General features: G+C 39.4%; 1 protein-coding gene and 1 non-coding gene across 3 annotated transcripts in view; both read left to right on the plus strand.

Annotated features, from left to right (window-relative positions):
• CDR2 (cerebellar degeneration related protein 2) overlaps positions 1-14,449 on the plus strand; it is a 46,921-nt gene that overhangs the window by 14,196 nt on the left and 18,276 nt on the right. The gene's annotated exons all lie outside the window — the stretch shown is intronic.
• LOC118657228 lies at positions 10,045-10,166 on the plus strand. The gene has a single exon (XR_004967941.1). It is a non-coding gene; the product is annotated as a small nucleolar RNA SNORA26 (small nucleolar RNA).

The following is a 14,449-nucleotide window of genomic DNA, read 5'->3' on the forward strand; positions in this document are numbered from 1 at the left end:
GTTTTTGAATACAAATAAACCTATCATCAAAAGTGAAGCAAATTTATAATCTCGATATCCTTAATTTTACATAGTGCCATAATTAAGGTACATATAATAATCTTTTCATCAGAATTTTTGAATATAGCCAGTGATGTGACCAAAATACACTTTTATAATTTTAGGAAGGTACATATTGTAATGATATTAAAATCACCAGCTACCATTTTTAGCACATTCATCCTCTAAAGAGCATGGAACATGCCATACATGAAATGAATTTAATTACTTACTGAGTTTTGCAGAAATCTAGAAATGCAGAAAAATCAGATGTTTTTAAACTATTAACTAGCTAGATGTCATATGTAGTTAAGGAATTCATTCTTACTTTGGTTCATAGACTTTGTTTTTCAGGTCATTGGAAGATTTCACTAAGAGGTCCTAGTGCATACACAATATACACTGTGATATATATATATATATATATATACTAGTATTTGGCTTTTGCATAGTATTAATACATTGGATTGATGTCTTTTTTGTTTTGTTTTTAAAAATACAATGAGCAATTTTTTAAAACTATATTTTATTGATTTTTTACAGAGAGGAAAGGCGAGGGATAGAGAGTTAGAAACATTGATGAGAGAGAAACATCGATCAGCTGCCTCCTGCACACCTCATACTGGGGATGTGCCTGCAACCAACGTACATGCCCTTGACCGGAGTCGAACCTGGGACCCTTCAGTCCACAGGCCGATACTCTGTCCACTGAGCCAAACCGGTTAGGGCAGATTGATGTTTTTTATGAACGTGCCTATAAATAACTATAACTGAATACTATTACTGTTATTTTAGCAGATTTCCCAAGTATAAATGGAAAAAAGTCCAAATATTTGCATAATCAAGAGAATCATGCTTATTTGTTCCTGTAGGAGATCACAAACACAATTGCTTTATAATCCAAGTAACTTGTCTTTCTAACTTTGTTTTCTGTGGTATTGAGAATGATTAAACAGTTAAGATAGACGGTTGACATTCTGAAAAAAATGCAAAGATCTTTGAGATTCACCAAATCTACAAATAACATTCCATCACCTAATGTCTTCCATGAGATATTGCAAAGTATAATGAAAATGAAGTATCCAGTTCAGACTTTAATGATTAAATAAATATAAAATTAAATATATGAACAAGCTATTCAAATAAATTTAGCCTGTAGTGGCTCTGTCTCCAGTCCTGGTCAGGGCACATGCAGGAGCCAATCAATCGATGTGTCTCTCTCTGTTTCTCCCTTTGTCTTCCACTCTCCAAAAATCTATGGAAAAATATTCTTGGGTGAGGATTAATAAAAAATAAATTAAATAAATAAATAAATAAATAAATAAGCAAGCCTATAGTACTTCCAAAAACATTTTCATGAATCTCTTCTTTTTCTTAAAAGAAAATATTTCAATTATAATTGACATACAATGTTAGATTAGTTTCAGGTGTACAGCATAGTGATCCTATATTTATATAACTTATGAAGTCATTTTCCAATATGTCTAGTACGCGCTTGGTACCATACATAGATATTATAATACTAGAGTCCCAGTGCACGAAAATTCGTGCACTCGGTGGCGGGAGCTGGGGGGCGGGGGGGAGTCCCCTCAGCCCGGCCTGCGCCCTCTCTGGCAGCCTGGGAGCCCTTGGGAGATGTCTGGCAGTGGCTTAGCACTGCCACAGAGGCAGGAGAGGCTCCTGCCACCGCCGCTGCGCTCCCAGCAGTCAGCCTGGATTGTGGCTGAGCGGAGCTCCCCCTGTGGGAACACACTGACCACCAGGGGGCTGCTCCTGTGTTGAGCATCTACCCCCTGGTGGTCAGTATGCGTCATAGCGGCCGGTCGTTCCAGGTCCTTCTGCAGTTAGGGTCAGTTTGCATATTACCCTTTTATTATATAGGATCATTAACTATATTCCCTATGCTGTACTTTACAACCCATGACTATTTTGTAAGTACCAATTTGTACTTCTTAATCCCCTCACCCTTTTCACCCATTCCCCGCTCCTGCCCCCCTCTGGCAACCTTCCCTTTAGTGCCTATTTCTATAAGTCTATTTTTATTTTTTATTTTTATTTATTCGTTTGTTTTGTTTTTTAAATTCTACATATAACAGAAACCATTCAGTATTTGTCTTTATTTGTCTGACTTATGTCAAATAGCATAATATCCTCCTTATCCATCCATGTTGTTGCATATGGTAAGATTTCATTCTTTTTTATGGCCAAGTAATATTCCATTGCATATATGTACCATATATTCTTTAACCATTTGTCTATCAATGGACACTTAGACTGTTTCCATATCTTGACTGTTGTAAATAATGCTGCAATGAACTTAGGGATGCATATATCTTTTTAAATTAGTGTTTTGGATTTCATCAGGTAAGTACCCAGAAGTCAAACTAGTGGGTCATATGGTAATTCTGTTTTTGATTTTTTGGAGGAAACTTCAAACTATTCTTCATAGTGGCTTAACAATTTGCATTCCCATCACAGTGTACAAGGGTTCACTTCTTCACATTTTCCCCAATGCTTGTTGTTTTTGGATTTATTGATGATCGCCATTCTGACACGTGTTGTACTATCTCATTGTGGTTTTAATTTGAATCTCTCTGATGATTCTTGACATTGAGCATCTTTTCATATGTCTATTGGCCATTTGTAAGTCCTCTTTAGAGAAATGTCTATTCAGGTACTCTGCCCATTTTTTAATCAGATTTTTCATCTTTTTAGTGTTAAGTTGTTCAAGTTTATATATTTTGAATATTAACATCTTATTGGGTATATCATTGGTGAATATTGTATTTTTATCTTGTTGATGGTTTCCTCTGCTGTGCAAAAATTTTTTACTTTGACATAATCTCATTTGTTTATTTTCCTTGCCCAAGGAGCCATATCCAAAAAAAAATTACTAAAAGCAATGTCTGAGAGTTTACTGCCTAGTTTTCTTTAAAAGTTTTATGGTTTTGAGTCTTACATTCTTGTTGGGTTGATTGCTTTATCATTATCAAATATCCTTTGTCTCTTCTTATAGTCTTCGTTTTAAAGACTATTTTGTCTGCTATAAATATTGCTACCCAGCATTTTTTAATTTATCCTTGTATACTAGAGGCCGGATGCACGAAGACTCGTGCAAGAATGGGCCTTACTTCCCCTGGCTGCTGGCACTGCCTTCGCTCTAGCCCGAGCTGCCTTTCTGCCTTCCCACACTGCCCAGAGGCCCCGAGCGGCTGGGGTGGTGCAGAACGCTTTTGTTGTCGCCATGGAGATGACACAAGTGGTCAGCACCGCCCTGGCCACTTGGCGCCTGCATATGCAAATTAACCCACCATCTTTGTTGGGTTACTTTGCATACTCATTCCTGATTGGTTGGTGGGGATGTGATGGTATGGTCAATTTGCATTTTTTCTCTTTTATTGTAGATGGTGTAAGAAAGTGGTTTAGTTTCATTTTTATACATGTACCTGTTCAGTTTCCCAACACTGTATTGAAGAGACTGTCTTTACTCCTTTGTATATTCTTACCTCCTTTGTCATAGATTAGTTGGCATAAGTTTTTTTCTGGGCTCTTTATTCTGTTTCATTGATCTATGTGTTTGTTTTTATGCTAGTAACATGCTGTTTTGATTACTGTGGCTTTGTAGTATAGATTGATACTAGGTAGTGTGATATTTCCAACTTTGTTCTTCTCAGGATTGCTTTGACTACTCAGTGCCTTTAGTGATTCCATATAAATTTAGAATTATTTGTTCTATTTCTATGAAAATTACCAATGGAATTTTGATAGGGATTGCATTGAATGTTTAGATTTTGGGTAGTATGGACACTTTAACGATTTGTGGATATTGTACCAACTTTGGATCCCAGGAATAAATTCCACATGATTGTGGTGTTTGAGTTTTTTTTTAATGTATTGATGAATTCATTTATTCATATTCTGTTGAGGGTTTTAGCATCTATGTCCATCAGGTGTAATTTGGGTAGCATGGACACATTAACAATGTTAATTTATCCTATCCATGAGCATGGTATATGCTTCCATTGATTTGTATCTTCATCAGTGTCAAATTTCTTTTTTCAGTGTCTTAAATTTTTCCAAGTACATGTCTTTTACTCCTTGGTTAAATTAATTCCTAGGGATTTTATTTTATTTTTTTTTATGCAATTATAAATAGATTATTTTCTTAATTTCTTTCTGGTATTGGTAAATATCTTTCTTTTCATTATTGGTAAATGAAAATGCAACTGATTTCCAAATATTAATTTTCTATGCTGCTATTTTACTTCATTCATTTATCACTTCTAATAGTATCTTGGGATTTTTAGGGTCTTTTTTATACAGTATCATGTCATTTGCAAATAACGACAGTTTTATTTCTTTCCTCTTCAGATGCCTTTTATCCTTTTTCTTTTCTGATTGCTGTGGCTAGAATTTTCAGTACTATCTCTATATATAAAAGCCTAAGTGACTGTTACCACCAGACAACTGGATGACTGGACAACCGACCAGTAGCTATGATGTGCACTGACCACCAGGGGGCAGACGGCTCAATGCAGGAGCTTCCCCCTGGTGGTCAGTGTGCTCCCACAGCCAACCTCCCGTGGCTGGCCAACCTCCCGCAGTCCCTCCCCGCAGCTGACTGGCCATGATCGGCCCCGATCGGGACTTGGCAAGACAGCCCCTGATAGGCCCCGATTGCTGGCCAGGCCCAGGGACCCCACCTGTGCACAAATTAGTGCACCGGGCCTCTAGTGTTAAATGGGTGGTGAAAGTGGACATTCCTGTGTTCCTGATCTTAAGGAAAACGCTTTTAGCTTTTCCCCATTGAGTATGATGTTAGCTGTGAGTTTGTCGTATATACCGGTGTTCGGCCCCAGACTTTATTATGTTGTGGTATGTTCCCTCTGTTCCCACTTGCTGAGAGTTTTTATCATAAATGGATGCTGGACTTTGTCAAATGCTATTTCTGTTTCTATTGATATGATCATATAATTCTTATTCTTCAGTTTGTTTATGTGGTGTATCACGTTAATTGATTTGTGGATGTTGTACCAACTTTGGATCCCAGGAATAAATTCCACATGATCATGGTAATTGAGTTTTTTTAAATGTATTGATGAATCATTTACTAATATTCTGTTTAGGATTTTAGCATCTATGTTCATCAGGTGTAATTTTCTTTTTTAAAAAAAAAATTTTTTTTTTTTTGGTAATGTTTTTGTCTGCTTTTGGAATCAGGGTAATGTTGGCCTTATAAAATGAACTTGGGAGCCTCCTCTTGAATTTTTTTGAATTGTTTGAGAATAATAGTTAAATTTTTGAATGTTTGTTAAAATTCATCTGTGAAGCTATCTGGTTTAGGGCTTTCATTAGTTGATTGGATTTCATTAGTTGTTATCAATCTCTTCAGATTTTCTGTTTCTTCTTGATTTAATCTTGAAAGTTTGTATGTTTCTAGAAATGTATTCATTTCTTCCAGGTTGTCCAATATGCTGGCATATAATTGTCTGTAGTATTTTAATTTTTATTTATCTTTTCGATCCTCACCCAAGGATATTTTTTCCATTGATTTTGTAGAGAGTGGAAGGGAGGGGGAGAGACAGAGAAAGAAACATCAATGTTAGACACATTGATTGGTTGCCTCCCACACATACCCCGACCAGGACCAGGTATTGATCCTGCAACTGAGATATGTGCTCTTGACCGGAATTGAATCTGCGACCCTCAATGGTTAGAGGGCCAATGCTCTAACCACTGAGCAACGGGGCTAGGGCTGTCTGTATTATCTATATATATAAAAGCCCAGCGACCGGAATGGTGGAACGACTGATGGCTATGATGCACACTGCGGCAGCCAACCAGCCTGATCCAGGCCCGACCAGCTCCCCTCCCCCGGCCGGCCTAGCCCCCAGTTGGCCCCCAACACCCTGATGGGGGGCGGGACCGGCCCAGTCCAGTGGGCCCCCATTGGGGCGGGCCAGCCAGACCCCACCCATGCACAAATGCATGCACCGGGCCTTTAGTTTTTAAATAATTATATTTGTATTTCAGTAAGTTGATTATCACTTCTGTTTCATTTCTGATTTTATTTGGATCCTCTGTCTTTTTTTCTTCTGTATTTTTTTCTTTCTTGATGAGTCTGGTTAAAGGTTTATCAGTTTCTACTCTGAGCTTTGTTCTTTTTCTTGTTACTTTACTTGTATGTTTAGATTGTTTATTTGAGATTTACCTTGTTTCTTGAGGTAGCCTGCTGTTGCTATGATTTTCCTTCTTAGAAATGCTTTGGCTGTGTCTCATAGATTTTTGGCTTTGTATTTTCATTTTTATTTGTCTCAAGGTATCTTTTGATTTCTTCCTTAATCTTGTTGTTAACACATTTATTGTTTAGTAGTATGTTATTTCACCTCCATGTGCTGGTGTATTTTTCAGTTTTCTTCTTGTAATTGATTTCTAGTTTCATAATATTGTGATGGGAGAAGATACTTGATATGGTTTCAATCTTTATTAGTTTATTGAGTCTTGCTTTGTGACCTAACATGTATTCTCTCCTGAGAAATGTTCCATGTGTACTTGAAAAGAATACATATTCTGCTGCTTTGGGGTAAAATTGTTCTAAAAATACCAAATTCATTCAGCTGTAATGTGTCATTTAGGGACCATGTTACCTTGTTGATTTTCTTTCTGGATGATCTATCCATTGATGTTAATGGGTTCTTAAAGTCCCCTACTATGATTATTACTATCAATCTCTCCCTTTATGTCTATCAATGTTTGCTTTATATAATTAGCTGCTGCTACACTGGTACATAAATGTTTACAAGGGTTATATCCTCTCTTTGTTTTGATTGTTTGGTCATTATGAAATGCCCTTCTTTGTCTCATGTTTTAAAGTCTTTTTAGTCTGATATAAGTATTGCTACCAAGCTTTTTTGTTTGTTTGTTTCAATTTACATAAAATTTTTCCTGTTTCTTTACTTTCAGTCTGTGTCTTTTTATCTATCTGAAGTTGGTCTCTTTTTTAAAAAAAATATATTTTATTGGCTTTTTACAGAGAGGAAGGGAGAGGGATAGAGAATTAGAAACATTAATGAGAGAGAAACATCCATCAGCTGCCTCCTGCACACCTCCTACGAGGGATGTGCCCGCAACCAAGGTACATGCCCTTGACCAGAATCGAACCTGGGACCTTTCAGTCCGCAGGTCGATGCTCTATCCACTGAGCCAAACCAGTTAGGGCTGAAGTTGGTCTCTTGTAGGCAACATATGTATGCATCTTGTGTTCTTATTCATTCAGTCACTCTGCCTTTTGATTGGAGCATTTAATTCATTTACTTTTAAAATAATTATTGATAGGTATGTATTGCCTTTTTACTGTTCATATTTTTTTCTTCTTTCTCCTTTTTTCTTCTCTCTTTAACATTTCTCATAATGATGATTAACTACTTTATTTTTTTCAGTTCTGGGAGGCTCATTGTCTTTCCTTTGATTCTAAATTGTAGCCTTGCTGGGTAGAGTAATCTTGGCTATAGGACCATGCTTTTCATCAGTTTGACTATTTTGTGCCAACCCATTCTGGCCTGCAAAGTTTCTGTTGAGAAATCAGCTGACAGTCTTATGGGAGTTCCCTTGTAGGTAACTAACTGCTTTTCTCTTGCTACTTTTTTTTTATATAATATATTTTTATTGATTTCAGAGAGGAAGGGAGAAGAAGAGAGAGTTAGAAACATCAGTGATGAGAGAGAATCATTGGTTGGCTGCCCTCTTCATCCCCCGCTCCCTCCCCGACTGGGGATCAAGCCCGCAACCCAGGCATGCGCCCTTGGCCGGAATCGAACCTGGGACCCTTCAGTCCACAGGCTGACACTCTATCCACTGAGCCAACCCAGCTAGGGCTCTCTTGATACTTTTAAGATTCTCTGTCTTTAACTTTTTGCATTTAATTATCATGTGTCTTGGTGTGGGTCTCCCTGTGCTTCCTGGACTTAGGTCTCTTTCCTTCACCAAGTTAGGAAAGTTTTTCATCATCATTTCTTCATATAGATTCTCAATCCCTTGCTCTCTCGTTCTGGTACCACTATGATGTGAATGTTGTTACACTTGATGTTGTCCCAGAGGTCCCTTAAACTATCCTTATATATGTATATATTTTTTAAATATATTTTTATTGATTCCAGAGAGGGAGAGAGAGAGATAGAAACATCAATGATGAGAGAGAATCATTGATTGGCTGCCTCCTGGCACGCCCCCCACTGGGGATCTAGCCCACAACCTGGGCATGTGCCCTGACTGGAATCAAACCCGGCACCCTTTAGTCTGCAGACCAACGCTTTATCCACTGAGCCAAACCAGCTAGGGCATATCCTTATGTTTTTTAAATTCTTTTTTCTTTCTTGCTGTTAGGATTTTGTGCTTTCTACTACCTTGTCTTCCAAATTGATGATTTGATTCTCTGCTTCATCTAATCTGTTGATTCCTTCTAATTTAGTCTTCATTTCAGATACTGTATTCTTCATTTCTGACTGGTTCTTTTTTATGGTTTCTATCACTGAGTTAATCTATTCTTCCCCTAAGTTCATTAAATATCCTTATGCCAGTGTTTTGAGCTCTGATCTGGTAGATTTCTTGCCTCTGTTTCGTTTACTTCTTTTTCTGGATTTTTGTCCTGTTCTTTCATTTGGCCATGTTTCTTTGTCTCCTAATTTTGGCTGCCTTCCAGGTGTTTGTTTCTATATGTAGGTTGATCTGCTAGCTCTCCCAGTCTTGGTAGGGTAACCATATGTAGTAGGTGTCCTCCGGAGCCTAGTGGCATAGTCTTCCTGGTCACCTGAGTCTGGTGCTCCAGGAGTATCCCTTGTGTGGGTTGTGTGTGCTCTCCTGTTGTAGTTGAGCCTTCATTGCTGTTGGCACATCAATGGGTGGGATTGACCCTCAGGCTGTCTACAGGGAGGTCTGATGCTTTTGTAAAAGTACCCTGACCAGTTTGTCTCAGTGGTTAGAGCATCAGCCCTAGAAATAAAGGGTGGTGGGTTCAATTTCCAGTTAAGGCTCCTCAATTGCAGGTTCAAGCCCCAGCCCTGGTTGGGGCACGTGCTGGAGGCAACCAGTTGATGAGTCTCTCTCACATCAATGTTTCTCTCCCTCCCCCTTTTCCCTCCCTTTTACTCTCTCTAAAGATCAATGGAAAAAATATTTTCAGGTGAGGATTAAAAAAAAAATTGTTCTACTAAAGGGTACCCATTACATGCATATAACCTAATTCTCTACTAAAAGATGACCCTTGTCTTAATTCAAATCTTATTATGTCAGTTTTTTCTTCTAAGTAAATTCTTTTATTGAAATATACATTCAGAAAAAAGCACAAATCCTTAGTATATAGTTCAATGAATTTTTATAAAGTAAACATACCCTGAAACCAACACCCAGATAAGAAATGGGAATTTTATCAGCTCTTCCAGTCACGACGCCCACTAACCAGCATTCTACACCCTAGGTTAGCTTAGCCTGGTTTTGAACTTTACATGAATGGAATCACTTGTACAAGTTTTAAACTAACTTTTCAGAATGTTTATTAGGAGTTTTCCTGATCAGAAAAGTAATACATGATTATTTTTTAAATTTAGAAAAATATGTAGTCAAAAATCAGAGTCAGTTCTTATCCCACCTATCCAGAGAAATTATGAATGGGATAGTTCAGAAAAATGGTCTTAGAACACACTACTCATGGTGAATGAAGAATAGTGCAGCCATAGCAGATTTGGCTCAGTGGATTGAGTGTTGGCCGGTGGACTGAAGGGTCCTGGGTTCGATTCTGGTCAAGGGCACGTACCGTGGTTGCAGGTTCCCTGGCCCTGGTCAGGATGCATGCAGGAGGCAACCAATCGATGTGCCTCTCTCACATCAATGTTTCTCTCTATCTTCCCCTCTCTCTTCCACTCTCTAAAAAAAAAAAAAAAAAAAAATCAATGGGAAAAATATCTTCGTGTGAGGATTAACAACAAAAAAAGAATAGTGCCGCCCTTTACTGTGCCCTTTTAAGGTTGACGCAGTGCCTTAAGAGGCTAACACAGAAGGGTAAACTAAGTCTCCATAAAACCCAGAGAAGAGATGGTAAAACTCTTCTTTGGACCCTGTCTGGAGTCACAGTTGGAGAAAAAAAAAAAAAGAATAGTGCAAATACTACGTGACTGGTGAAAATACTAGCATAAAACTCCCAAACTGTGACTTGTAATGGAAACAGACAACTAGGAAACTGTCAAAGGGCATTTCTAAACAGAGCTAACTACAAGTCTGCTTTCACAGACTGTCAGAGGGTTTCAAACAGTCCTCATAAAAATGGATCAGGGTGAGAACCAAGATGGCGGCATAGGTTAACGCCGGAGTTTGCTGCTCTGAACAACTACTTCAAAAGTGAAAGTAAAAGACAGAACGGACATCACCAAGAACCACAGGAACGCTGGCTGAGTGGAAGTCCTACAACTAGGAGGAAAGAGAAACGCATACAGACACTCAGAGGAGGCGCAGTACTGAAGTCAAATTCTGAGGTGCGGAGTGGGCTGGCGGCGGAGGGCACGGTTGGCGTTTTCAATCGGGAGGGAGTCGCAGACTCTGAGCTCCAGATACGGGCGAGTCTCTAGGGACCCTGACTCAAACGGGAGAAGCGGGACTGTCTGGCTTCGGTCAGAGCGAGTGCAGCTTTCTCTCCGAGCTTTGCAGCGGGTGCTGGGACTCAGAGAGGCAGAGCCCCTGGGGATAGGACTGAGAGCCGCCATAACTGCTCTCTCCGGCCCACCCTGTTGATCCTGTGCGACCCGCCCCGCCCAAGCCCTGCACAGAGGCATTTGCCGGATAGCCTCAGGCAAAGGCTAGATTAGCACGTCCCTAGAGGACAGAAGTTCTCTCACTGCTGACACAGCTGATTCTCATAGCCAATTGGCCTGGAGGTCAACCCCTCCCTGGTATTAGCTACAACAAGGTTTAACTATAAGACTGCGAACAAAGACCACTAGGGGGTGAACCAAGGAAGCATAACAAAATGCGGAGACAAAGAAACAGGACAAAATTGTCAATGGAAGATAATAGAGTTCAGAACCACACTTTTAAGGTCTCTCAAGAACTGTTTAGAAGCCGCCGATAAACTTAATGAGATCTACAAGAAAACTAATGAGACCCTCGATGTTATATTGGGGAACCAACTAGAAATTAAGCATACACTAACTGAAATAAAGAATATTATACAGACTCCCGACAGCAGACCAGAGGAGCGCCAGAATCAAGTCAATGATTTGAAATGCGAGGAAGCAAAAAACACCCAACCGGAAAAGCAAAATGAAAAAAGAATCCAAAAATGCGAGAATAGTGTAAGGAGCCTCTGGGACAGCTTCAAGCGTACCAACATCAGAATTATAGGGGTGCCAGAAGAAGAGAGAGAGCAAGATATTGGTAACCTATTTGAAGAAATAATGACAGAAAACTTCCCCCACCTGGTGAAAGAAATGGACTTACAGGTCCAAGAAGCGCGGAGAACCCCAAACAAAAGGAATCCAAAGAGGACCACACCAAGACACATCATAATTAAAATGCCAAGAGCAAAAGATAAAGAGAGATTCTTAAAAACAGCCAGAGAAAGAAACTCAGTTACCTACAAGGGAATACCCATACGACTGTCAGCTGATTTCTCAACAGAAACTTTGCAGGCCAGAAGGGAGTGGCAAGAAATATTCAAAGTGATGAATACCAAGAACCTACAACCAAGATTACTTTATCCAGCAAAGCTATCATTCAGAATTGAAGGTCAGATAAAGAGCTTCACAGATAAGGAAAAGCTAAAGGAGTTCATCACCACCAAACCAGGATTATATGAAATGCTGAAAGGTATCCTTTAAGAAGAGGAAGAGGAAGAAAAAGGTAAAGATACAAATTATGAACAACAAATATGCATCTATCAACAAGTGAATCTAAGAATCAAGTGAATAATAATCTGATGAACAGAATGAACTGGTGATTATAATAGAATCAGGGACATAGAAAGGGAATGGACTGACTATTCTTGGGGGGGAAAGGGGTGTGGGAGATGCGGGAAGAGACTGGACAAAAATCGTGCACCTATGGATGAGGACAGTGGGTGGGGAGTGAGGGCGGAGGGTGGGGTGGGAACTGGGAGGAGGGGAGTTATGGGGGGGGGAAAAGAGGAACAAATGTAATAATCTGAACAATAAAGATTTAATTAAAATTTAAAATAATAATAATAATAAAAAAAATATAAAAAGGTAAAAAAAAATGGATCAGTATTATGTTGGGCATCATTTCTAATGTAAAGAGATTAAATTATTGAAAGTAATGGTTGACTTCAGATATGCCTATAGCCTTTGTCACTTTTATTCAGTGTTAATCTGAGCAGCTAATTTTTCAAGAATTCAGAACAAATTTTTCCCCAGGTGAGAAGGAGGAAAGAAGCTTTGCAGAATAATGAGATGACACCCTCAAACAAAATCAGATTCTCTTAAAGTGCCAAGAATCATAGAAGCAGCCTCCACAGCCTTGTATTTGTGTTGCTTCTCTTCTTGGAACCTTCATTATCCCCACAGGAGTTGTCCCTCCCACTCAGAGTAGTCTGGCCTATAAAAAAGAATGAAATCTTACCATTTGGGACAGCATGGATAGGCCTAGAGGGTATTATGCTAAGTGAAATAAGCCAGTCAGAGAAAGACAAATACCATATAATCTCCCTTACATGTGGAACCTAAAGAACAAAATAAATGAACAAACAAAACTAAAACAGACTCATAGATCCAGAGAACAGACTGATGGTTGCCAGAGAGGAAGGGGATTTGGGGCCTGGGTGAAGAAGGTGAAGGAATAAGAAGTGCAAATTGGTAGTTGCAGCCGAAACCGGTTTGGCTCAGTGGATAGAGCGTCGGCCTGCGGACTGAAGGGTCCCAGGTTCGATTCCGGTCAGGGGCATGTACCTGGGTTGCGGGCACATCCCCGGTGGGGGATGTGCAGGAGGCGGCTGGTTGATGTTTCTCTCTCATCGATGTTTCTGACTCTCTATCTCTCTCCCTTCCTCCCTGTAAAAAATCAATAAAATATATTTTAAAAAAAAAAATTGGTAGTTGCAGAATAGCCATGGGGATGTAAAGTACAGCATAGGGAATATAGTCAATAATATTTTGATAACTGTACGGTGCCAGGTGGGTACTAGAAATATTGGGGGGGACACTTTGTAAAGTATATGATTGTCTAACCACTATGCTCTACACCTGAAACTAATCTTCTATACTAATAAAAGGGTAATATGCTAATTAGACTGGATAGACTGGATGTCCTTCCAGACAAAGCCGTGGGGGCCGAGGGTAGGCGGCTGCAGTGGCCGGCAGTGGCAGCAGCAGTGGGGTGATGGGGGTGGCACCTTCCTCTGATCGCCCGGTCACCTCCCACAGATATCCCCTGAGGGCTCCCGGACTGTGAGAGGGGCAGGCTGGGTTGAAGGACAACCCTCCCCCGCCTCAAGTGCATGAATTTTCATGCACTGGGTCTCTAGTATAAAATAATATTGAAAGTAAACTGAAATTGAAAAATATAAATTTTAAAAAACAACAAAGGGTAGCCCTAGCCAGTTTTGCTCAGTGGATACAGCGTCAGCCTACAGATCATAGGGTCCCAGGTTCAATTCTGGTTTAAGGGCACATACCATGGTTGCAGGCTCCCCAGCCCAGGCCCTGGCCCTGGTCAGGGCTCATGCAGGAGGCAACCAATCAATGTGTTGCTCTTACATCGATGTTTCTCTTTCTTTCCCTCTCTCTTCCACTCTCCCTAAAGATCAACGGGGACAAAAATATCTTTAGGTGATGATTAACAAAACAAAACAAAAAAATCAAATCTTAAAAAAGGGGGGGTAAAAGAAAAGAACAAGTAGTCTGGCCTTTTAAGGAATCCTTTTAAGATCTCATGTCTTTGGAAATTTTAAAGTATTTTATGCTTCCTTTACTACACGTATCAATATTTTACTGTATGTTATACTTATTTTACTCTCTCCTCCCCCCTCCCTCATTTCCCATTGCAACATTGAAGGCTGTTGCTCTATTTATTCATGGTCTTTTGCACATACTAGATAATCAATAAATACTTGTTGAAATCAGTTATCTTAACAAGACCAATAAATAGTTTATGAAACTCTTTCAATAATTCCTAAACTATGGGTCTCTACCTATGTAGAAGGAACTCTGGCCTCAGTGTTAGAAGGTTCAGGTTTAAGCCCTCCATTCTATATCAAATAGCTACAGACCTTAGGCATGTGAATTACCTCTCAGATCCTGTTTGCTCCATGTGTAATAGTGATAGGAATAGTGATTGGAGAGGGTTGTTTTGAGGGGAAGAATTATTTAAGTATATATATTTTGGACAGTATAAATTGTTGCATAGTTTATCC

Source organism: Myotis myotis, unplaced genomic scaffold, assembly GCF_014108235.1.
Source record: "Myotis myotis isolate mMyoMyo1 unplaced genomic scaffold, mMyoMyo1.p scaffold_m19_p_5, whole genome shotgun sequence".
Classification (NCBI taxonomy): Eukaryota; Metazoa; Chordata; class Mammalia; order Chiroptera; family Vespertilionidae; genus Myotis; species Myotis myotis.